The following is an 8,860-nucleotide window of genomic DNA, read 5'->3' as shown; positions in this document are numbered from 1 at the left end:
ATTAGCTGAGCTCCCACACATTTTTTTTTAGAAAATGATGGGCCATTATTCAAAGCATAAACCATAAGATATGTCCACCCTGTCATGGACACATATATTACTGTTAAACATGTTTTCATTGCAATATTAAGATGCAAATTATATTTTCTGAAAGGTATGATGTCCCTTTCCTAAACAGGGTTATTTGTTTGCTTAAGATTTTATGTAAACCATGTGTTTTAAAAAAGAAACTCATACAAGTCGCACATGTATTTTTTCTTATTTGGATAAAACTGATATTTGGATGCAGTTTGTTTGTTTGCATGTTATTGCCCCCACACCTAGATATTGAACACACTGGATTGTCACACTACGAGCCAGAGACACAAGGTAAGGATGCAAACAAGAGGGTTTATTGAACAATGCGGAGAGCAAGTTGATGACAGGTGAGTATGAGATGCTAGAGAGTTCTTGGGTTCTTCTTAGCTCTGGGTAGTTCATTGGTAACCTTTGCAGGTATCCGGAGAGGATGAGAACGGGATCGTTGGAGCTTCTAGGGGTAAGTAAACAACAGATCAGATAGTCAGGCTAATCAGGCTAAGTTCAAGCTGGTGAACGGTAGACCGGACAGTGAGAGGAGTGCAGGGATATAATGAGTCTCTTGAGTCTCTGCAGGTGCGGGTGCTCAGTACTCAGGTGATTGCGATCTGGTGTGTGTCGGGGCTGGTGACTGAGGGGACGTAGGTGACTGTGAAGGCAGAGACTCCCTGACATTACCCCCTCCTCCAGGGGCGGCTCCTGACGCCCTCATGCGGCGACGAGGGTGGCCTCGACCTCGGGGTGCGGGACGATTAGGATGGGTGCGGTGAAACTCCTCCAGCAACGATGGGTCTAGTATATCATCCCGGGCCACCCACCTCCGGTCTCCGGTCCGTTTCCTTCACAGTCGACTAGATATTCCAGTCGGCCGCCCCGTCGCCACGAAGGTCCCTGACTTTCTGGAGGAGAAGGTGCTTCCGGCTTGGTGGGTCCTGTTGTGGAGGAAGAACAAGGTTTGAGGAGGGAAACGTGGAATGTAGGGTGAATTCGGTACCTGGGTGGGAGCTGGAGAAGGTAGGTGATTTCATTAATCTGCCTCTGTATGGGGAAAGGACCAATGTAGCGGGGGCTCAGCTTCTTACAGGGCAGGCGGAGACGCAGATCCCGGGTGGACAGCCAGGCCTTCTCTCCAGGCTGGTAAGTAGGAGTAGAGGTGCGCCGGGCATCTGCGAAGGCCTTGTGCCTCCGCACTGCCTGTTGGAGGTGGACGTGAGCTGAGTCCCACATTCTCTCGGTGGCAGTATGACCGGAGGTAACGCCCGAGCTCCTGGATCCTTCGCTCAGTCTAGCCGATCGTCTGAGGATGGTACCCGGAGGACAAGCTCACAGTCACTCCCAGGAGTCGGAAGAAGGCTTTCCATACATGGGAGATGAACTGGGGACCCCGGTCTGAGACCACATCTTCCGGGATGCCGTAGTTTCTGAAAACATGGGAAAATAAGCACTCTGCAGTTTCTACTGCTGTTGGCAGACCTTCGAGGGGTATAAATTTACAGGCCTTAGAGAAATGGTCGACTACGACGAGGATACAGGCGTTTCCGTCGGAGATGGGTAGGTCAGTCACAAAATTCACTCCTATGTGGGACCAGGGTCTCCGTGGTATGGGCAGCGGGACAAGCTTGCCTATGGGAAGATGACGAGGAGTTTGAGACATGGCACAGACTGAGTAGCTTCGGACGTACCTGGTGACATCCCGGGCCATACTGGGCCACCAGTACCGGGCTTGGAGGAGCGAGAGGGTCCGTTTGCTGCCTGGGTGTCCTGAGCCCGGTACTCTGTGAACTGAGCCCGGGCTCAAGGACAGGGACTTGGGCTTTCCTCAGAGCAGGGAGGTAAGAGGAGCCGTGAGTATGCTGAAGATCTTGATTAACCTTCGGTAGAAGTTTGCGAATCCAAGGAATCTTTGCAGGTCCTTAACAGTTTAGGGCTGCGGCCACTCCTTGATGGCTGTTACCTTCCCCTGGTCCATCTGAATCCCATCCCGGCTGATGACGTAACCGAGGAACTGAACCGTGGAGCGATGGAATTCGCACTTCTCCAGTTTAAGGTAAAGGTGATGTTGTCGGAGCCTCTGGAGGACCTGCTTCACGTGGTGGCGATGTTCAGCCAGGTTACGGGAATATATGAGGATATCATCAATATAGACTATCACAAAGCGATGAAGATGAAAGAACTCCTGGAACACCTTGTTCATGAAGCCTTGGAAGACTGACGGTGAGTTAGCTAGGCCATACGGCATGACCCGATATTCATAGTGGCCTGCGGGAGTTATGAATGCGTCTTCCACTCGTTGCCTTCCCGGATACGAACGCGGTTGTACACACTCCGCAGGTCCAACTTGGAGAAGATGCGGGCTCCACGGAGTTCCTCGAGGGCGGCTGGGACCAGGGGAAGTGGGTATGGCAGCTTTACCATCTGGGAGTTCAGCATGCGATAATCGATACACGGCCTCAAGCCCCCCATCCTTCTTGCCCACGAAGAAGAAGCTCGAGGCAGCTGGAGAAGTGGATGGTTGGATGAATCCCTGTTTGACAGCCTCCTGGATGTAATCCTCCATGGCCTTGCACTCCGGGATGGACAGAGGGTATACTCTACCCTTGGGGAGGTTCATCCCAGGCAGCAGGTCGATGGCACAGTCTCATGACCGATGAGGTGGAAGGCGGGTGGCGTCCTGCTTACTAAAAACATCCTGGAATGCCACATAGTCAGATGGGACAGTGGGTGTTTCTTGAGGTTCCGGACTCTCGACTAGGGTGGAGGCAACTTGGGCTCGAACTAGACACGCAGGCGGTTTGGGGATCGCCGCAAGACGGTTTTGCCGGCACGACTCGCTCCAGCAAGTAACCTCACAAGGTTCCCATCTGACTTCTGGAGAGTGGAGAGTGAGCCAGGGGCGTCCCAGGATGATATCGTCGGTGGATCCCTCCAGTACCAGAAATGTGATAGTTTCCTCATGCAGACATCCGATCTTCAGCTTCATCGGCCGGGTTCGGTAGTTGACCCACCCACGCCCTAGTTGTTTTCCCTGAATGGTCTCGACTCTGAGCTCTTGGGCCTGACGTTGGCGGGGCAGATGGAGGTGGCTTACGAGGTCTCGTGATATGAAATTGCCCGAAGAGCCCGAGTCGACGAGGGCGGAGACTGAAACAGAACAATCGGCGGTGAATAGTTGTACTGGTAACAAAAATAAAGTTGAGATTACTGGTTCGAGTTGAATGGTACTCACCGCAAGGCGTGGGGGCCTGACGGGGCAGGCTTGAATGAAATGGCCTGGAGCAGCGCAGTACAGGCATAGTCAAGCCGCTAGGCAGAGAGCGCGTTCAGCGCGAGTGAGTCTGGTGGAATCACACATGGGTTCTGGTACTGGTTAATGAAATGGCCTGGATCGGCGCAGTACAGGCATAGTCCAGCCACTAGGTGGCGAGCGCGCTCAGCGCGAGTGAGTCTGGTGGAATCCATGTGCATGGATTCTGGTACTGGGGGACTGCTGGTGGCTGCTGCAGGCTGGTGGACGGCTTCGTCAGGCTGGCAGGCTGACAACCATTGGGAGATGCGTGTGGCTCTTTGCATGAAGCTCTCTAACCCCATAGTATCGTCATAGATGGCCATTTGCGCACGGATGCAAGGATTCAAGCCCTGCCGGTAGGCAGTGAGGAGAGCAGTTTCGTTCCAGCCACTAGTCGCCGCTAGCGTCCGAAATTGCAAGGTGTATTCGCTGGTGGTAGAAGAGCTTTGACGCAGCCGCAAGAGTTGGTCTGGGACAGAGAGCATACCCGTAGCAGAGCCAAACACTTCCTTGAAATGATTAGTGAAAGCATCATATGAGTTGATTATGGCAATTTTGGCATTCCATATTGCTCGTGCCCACAACAGTGCTCTGCCAGTTAGCAGGGAAATCAAGAAGGCTACCTTCGAGCGTTCCGTGGAGAATTTCTGCGGCTGCATCTCAATAAACAATGCCACTTGGAGAAGGAAGCCGCCGCACTCAGCTGCGCCACCAGCATAGCAAGCAGGTATGGCCATGGGACTTACAGAGGCAGATGGCGGGGTAGTGACTGGCGTGAGAGAGGCCCGGAGGGTGTGGACCAATTCCTCCAGTACCTCTGCGGACGTGGGAACCCGAGGATCCATAGAGGTGTATGTCCTTGGTCCGGTCTTCTGTCACACTACGAGCCAGAGACACAAGGTAAGGATGCAAACAGGAGGGTTTATTGACAAATCGGAGAGCAAGTTGATGACAGGTGAGTATGAGAAGGTAGAGAGTTCTTGGGTTCTTAGCTCTGGGTTTTGAGTTGGTATCCTTTGCAGGTATCCGGGGATGATGAGAATGGGATCGAAGGAGAACAGAATCAATGGAGCTTCTAGGGGTAAGTAAACAAACAAGTCAGACACAGGTAGGAGTCAGGCTAAGTTAAAGCTGGTGAACGGTAGACCAGACAGTGAGGCAGTAAGAGGAGTGCAGGGATATAGTGCGCTTAATGAGTCTCTGCAGGTGCGGGTGATTAGTACTCAGGTGATTGCGATCTGGTGTGTGTTGGGGCTGGTGACTGAGGTGACTGTGAAGGCAGAGACTTCCTGACATGAGGATGTCTTGATAAATAAACTGTGCCGGTTGGATGTGTCTTCCCTGAAAATCCCCTAGAGGAAATTAATTCCCCATCCTGATGAATTGGAAGGTACAACTTTGCTCTGTTTCTGATAATGTCTTTTAAGAAGCCAAATTAAACTCTCTGTTCAACTGTCTGAAAATAAATACAATTCATAAGGCGATAGGATTGATACGATTTCTTTTGACATATTTGGTCCCGATTTAAATGCGTGTTGGGTAACAATCACCGCCATAATATTCCATTCTCAAATAATGAGCATCTGATATTGTAATGTGACAGGATATCATTTAGCTATAAATCTACCTCTGACAGTTTTGGAAAGGTCTCCAGATAATGATTATTGTGATTCATAAACAGACATCTGGTTGAGCATTAGACTGGAGTTAAGCATTACACTGGAGATTTGGACAGAGGATTTGAGCCTAAAGCAGAATGTTACAATAGAAACTCAGATGAGGACAATTGGTGAACTACTTCACCAATGTGCTCAGGGATCTCGGGCAGCTGTGAAATTTTGCAAGGCAATCGACCTTCATTGTGACTTTTCCCATCTGTATTATAGCTGAAACACATTACATTCTAAATCACTCTAGTGGGAAGGATCTTGACAATAACAAATTCAGTGGTGTTTTATTGGCCTGAGAGGGTATACTGTCAATTAAATGCCGGATGGATATTGTTTAGAAAAAATTATTGATGACTTAAAAGGTTTCTAAACCTTAATTAAATGTGATACAACTTACGCTATTTTTTTTAAGACTTGACCTGGGAGAAACTTGGAGTAGTGAATTACATAATTTATGCGTTTTAATGCAGAAACATTGAATGTAGCAGGAATGTAAATCAAAACTAGCAGGGATACTGGAGCCTAGCCCAGCATCTTGGGCCACAGGCAGGGAACACTAGATGGATGGGCAGTTCATTATAGGGATCACACACAGACATACACACTCACTCACATCTACAGGCAATTTATTGTGTCCAATTCACCTATGGTGTATGTCTTTTGAATTAAAGAGGTGTGTGAATTTACATTGTCAAACACTATAATATGCTTTGGTCCCTTGCCTGCTTAATGTGGTGATGAGATACATAGACTGTCATCACTGAATGGCTAGATGTCTAAGTGGTGCCCGCAGAATAAGTTCTGTAGACAACTGGACAAATTTCTGAGGTAGACCTGATCTGTTAAAAAGAGGTGGTCTTCATCCCACCTGAGGTGGTGGTGCTGTTCTTTCTAGAACTCTGGCAAATAGAAATAGTGTTGGTACTTGACAGCAGCCCAGGTCAGGATGCAGATAAATAAATCTCAGCACACAGTGACTCTGTCACCTAGATATCATACTGTAGAGACTAAAAGTAGCTTTGTTTTTCAGAGAAATAAGTATGTGAACTTATCATCTTTAGACATATTATGTTATTTTTATGTTTTAGTACAATAAAAAAATTACATACAGCACCTTTAAAGATACATTATGTACATTTTGGCTGTCTAACACAAACAAAACTGCATGCATTTTGCGGAAGAACATTGTTTTGGTTGTGCTTCAGTTCTGCAGATAAATAACTCTGCAGATAAATATGGTCCACAGCACATTGCTCTAATTCTATTGACTAAAAACTCGCTGCAATGCCCAATATATATCAATGCCCATATATATCAAATATATTGTGTAATTTAAATAGTACTTCAACTGCGCCAGGAGAAATCAAATGTAATAATTTACAGATCTGAGTCAGATCCAACTGAAGCTAATGGTTTTAGAGGAGGCAGATGTGTTTTGCTTGGAGTGGAATTAATTTGTTCATAAAAATATTCACTACTAGGCTTAAGAGATATATCCAGTTTAAATGGAAAGGATCTCAACTAAAGTTGACTCGCGGAAGACGTTAGCTATACCCTTTAATTGACACAGCACTTCCTTGAAAATAAAATCCAGCACAGCGCTACAACAACCAATTTGTCAGTGCTCAGACTTCATCTGACCAGCACAAATCCAACAAGTGTTATTAAACCACAAGCAATAGCAATGGAAAATTACTTCTTCACAACAACATGCCATGACATTAAAAACCTTGAAAGAAGACATGTCCTTATCTCTTACTCATGAACACAAATATCCATTGAAACCACACAATCATAAGACTAAACAACAATAGAAAAATAATATAAAAAACAATAATAATAATATAGCTGCAAGCAGCGATGGCGGGCCCAAGCCGTCAGTGCAAACGCCATCCCGGAGGCATCAGGAGAACGGTGCACAGCGGGCACATGCATTTACAGTAACCCTCTGGCAGTCTGGTTTTAAGGGATACGGCAATTAAAGGGTTAATCCAAACCATCAAGACTGTGAAACACACATACACAGAACAATATATAAAACTTTAGTAACACTTTACAATAAGGTTTCAGTTATTAACATTAACTATATTAATTAACATGAACAATAATTATATAGCATGTATTAATGTCAGTTAATATTCAAAACTTAAACATTAAAAAAATTGGTAACACTTTATAATAACTGTTCACTATGAGTCATTAGTTAAGCATTAGTAAATAGTCAATTCATCCTTTATAAAGCATTGTTCCAACATTAATAGGCATTAGTAAGCAGTTTATGAATACAGCTATAAATGATTTGTTCTTGAGCATATCTGTAATGTTTAATAATTGTATTTTCATACTTTATTAATGATCAATTTATCATTTCTAAATTATTACGTTATTTACAAACCAGTTATTTAGGAGTTCATAAGATCATTTAGAAAGTGTATGTAAATGATTAATAAACTATTTAAATGTACAATTATAAATCTTGCATTTATAAATTTATAAGTCTTATTATTTAAACACATGATAATAGTTGCTTTAATCCAAACCATTAAGACTGTGAAACACACATACACAGAACAATATATAAAGCTTTAGTAACACTTTGCAATAAGGTTATGTATTATGTATTATTGTCAGTTAATATTCAAAACTTAAACATTAAAAAAATTGGTAACACTTTATAATAACTGCACACTATGAATCATTAGTTAAGCATTAGTAAATAGTCAATTCATCCTTTATAAAGGATGAATTGACTATTTACTAATGCTTAACATCGAACTGTATATGTGCAAATGTGTTGGTAGTAGGGCTGTCAATCGATAAAAATTTGTAATCTGATTAATCACATCCTTTTTCTGTGATTAATCGCTATTTTTGTGAGCTCATCTAAAGTGAGGATTGTTATATATTTATTCCTATATATATAAGGAGATTTAAAAGCTCATTAATCTTCCAAACAGAAAAGTTAATCAAACACAAGCCAGAGGGATACAGAACACAAAAATATTTTTTCAAGATTAAAAACATGAAACTGTACAACTGTTCACTTGATGAAAAAAAAGAAAAAGAAACCTCTGCCATTTCATAGAAAAAAAATCAAGTGTACAGTTTTTTTTGTTTTTTTTTTGCTTCGGAAGATAACTGTGCCTTTAAATCTTCTTTGTAATAGATATGCTTATAAATCAAGAACAAGGCATTTATGGCTGTATTTATAAACTGCTTACTAATGACTATTAATGTTGGGACAATGCTTTAGAAAGGATGAACTGACTATTTACTAATGCTTACCTTAAATCTCCTTTGTAATAGATATGCTTATAAATCAAGAACAAGGCATTTATAGCTGTATTTATAAACTGCTTACTAATAACTATTAATGTTGGGACAGTGCTTTAGAAAGGATGAACTGACTATTTACTAATGCTTACCTAATGATTCATAGCGTGCAGTTATTATAAAGTGTTACCAGATTATGTTGTCAGTGCCCTACAAATGAAGTGGTATTAGGATTTTTTTGTCCCTAACACTGACAGAAAAGGATAAGGCCTAAGAGATTTCTTAAGCTGTAATGGGAAAAAAAAAATTACTGATTTTTTTTCTTCTGGTGATTAAAGAGATGTTTAAGTTTACGGTGCACAGTGGGCACATGCATTTACAGTAACCCTCTGGCAGTCTGGTTTTAAGGGATACGGCAATTAAAGAGTTAATCAGAACCATAAAGACACACACACACAACCATTTTTAAAACTTTGGTAACACTTTCAATAAGGTTTCAACATAAAACTATGTTAATTAACATGAACAATAATTATGTAGCATTTATTAATGT

This window comes from Sinocyclocheilus anshuiensis, unplaced genomic scaffold (assembly GCF_001515605.1).
Source record: "Sinocyclocheilus anshuiensis isolate Anshui unplaced genomic scaffold, SAMN03320099.WGS_v1.1 scaffold524, whole genome shotgun sequence".
NCBI lineage: Eukaryota > Metazoa > Chordata > Actinopteri > Cypriniformes > Cyprinidae > Sinocyclocheilus > Sinocyclocheilus anshuiensis.
Note: the sequence above shows the minus strand (reverse complement) of the source record.